Genomic DNA, 1,843 nt, shown 5'->3' on the forward strand with positions numbered 1-1,843 from the left:
TGCTTCATGATCATTCATAATTAATAAATGCCTCAAATGTCATTTTCTTCACCACCTTGCACTAGAACTGCATTACAACAGCCTTACCTTAATTTCACAATTTTTCATAGAAATAATGTACTTTTGTGTGTAAAATATAGCTATCTTAGTCGCTGGTCGGTACCAAGTGCACAGGCATCCGTGGATGACTAGCGCTGCTCGTGAAATTTTCCTAACCATCTCCCCTCTCACCACCCTTCATCCTGTAGGTGCTGTGCAAATTATTTTCGCATGCCTCGTTCTGTGCCTTTTTTCCATAACCAAACAGTACAACACTTGTCAGTCTTAAAGTTTGTCAATAAACATTGCATTAATCCACAATGCTGTCAAGTATTAATGAATTTCGAGTCAGATCCAAGCATTCAGAATCAGGAGAAAATGCTGAAAAAATATTTATGGATATTATCTGATCCTGTTGTGCTTTTGTTTCATAGTTGATTTGCCTGTGGACGTTTTTCTTTTATGATGGTAGCCATGCTGAAATTGAGCCTTGTGCACTATGCATGTGATCAAAACTTGTCTATAGAATTCAAAAGGTTTTGTGTCGTCCCTAATGATTGGCACCCTATTCCACCCAGCTCTGAGTGGCGTTGCCAGAGCATGTGGGAAGTGAATTACTTGTTATTATTATTATTGGCCATTATGACCCATTATGTAGGTATCATGACACTGTATCAAAAAAATTATAAATAACATCCACAACCAGTCACTTTTTAATAATACTTTATTGAAAATGCATACCTTTCTGTTGTCAATAAAATATTACTAAAAGAGAAACTGGGAGAGGAAATTATCTATGAGAGCTGCTTATTTTTTTGACATCGAGCTGTCCATGACTAAAAGAATTTATTTTCACGTTCTTTGCTTCAAATGAGTAGCACATGTGAACATGATCGTCATTGTTTGTGAAGCCTTGCTACTTCTCAGTATCATGTTCACTGCAGTTGAGTGATCGAGTTGATTCATGACAGAAGTTTCCAGCATAACAGAACTTGAAAATTATTGTTTGCAGCACTGTTAACCCATGGAGGCACAAGAATCCAGGCCCAGAAGGAAAACATGTTTCCATTGTTGTGCCCATGATGTTATCACAGAGCTTTCAGGTGATGTATGAGTGAGGTGTTGTTAGTGTACCTGGGGCTCGTGTTTCGTGTACATTTTCAAAGTGCTAGAAGTGAATCTTATATGCAAAATACAATCAAATAAAACTGACAGATATCTGAAAAACAAGCATGCCATTAAATAATCCGATTCTGGAAGTGAACAAACTCTCAATGCAAGTAAGAAAGCAAAACAGTGGCCTACTCATAAATACAATTAAAACTACTTAAGCAATGGTTTCACTTGGATTGGGAGTGAAGATTATACTTTCCCACTATGCTTAGTATGTGGGTGTAAAATGGCAAATGAATCTCTGCTTCCTAGTTATCTGAGCAAACATTTTAAAACAAGGCATTCACATTTACAAGATAAACTTGTAGCTATGTCAAGAGATTAACTGAAAAGCAAACAAGGGCAACAAATTCTTGTAAAAGTGTACTGTCTGTTTCTGATAAATCTCTGATTGCTTCCTACCGAGTCTCTGAACTAATAGAGAGAAAGTAAGAGTACGAAAGCTCATACTATAGGTGAGCCACTTATTTTGTCTCCTTGCAAAAAATTGTCATAATAATGCTAAGAAATGAAGCAGCTATGAAAATAAGCAAGATTCCTTTGTCAAACGATACAGTTCACAGGTATATTATAGAAATGTCTACTGATGTTGAGAAAAATGTATTCAGTAATAAACTCAAGCACTCAAACT

Source organism: Schistocerca nitens, chromosome 7 (genome assembly GCF_023898315.1).
Source record: "Schistocerca nitens isolate TAMUIC-IGC-003100 chromosome 7, iqSchNite1.1, whole genome shotgun sequence".
In the NCBI taxonomy this organism is placed as follows: domain Eukaryota; kingdom Metazoa; phylum Arthropoda; class Insecta; order Orthoptera; family Acrididae; genus Schistocerca; species Schistocerca nitens.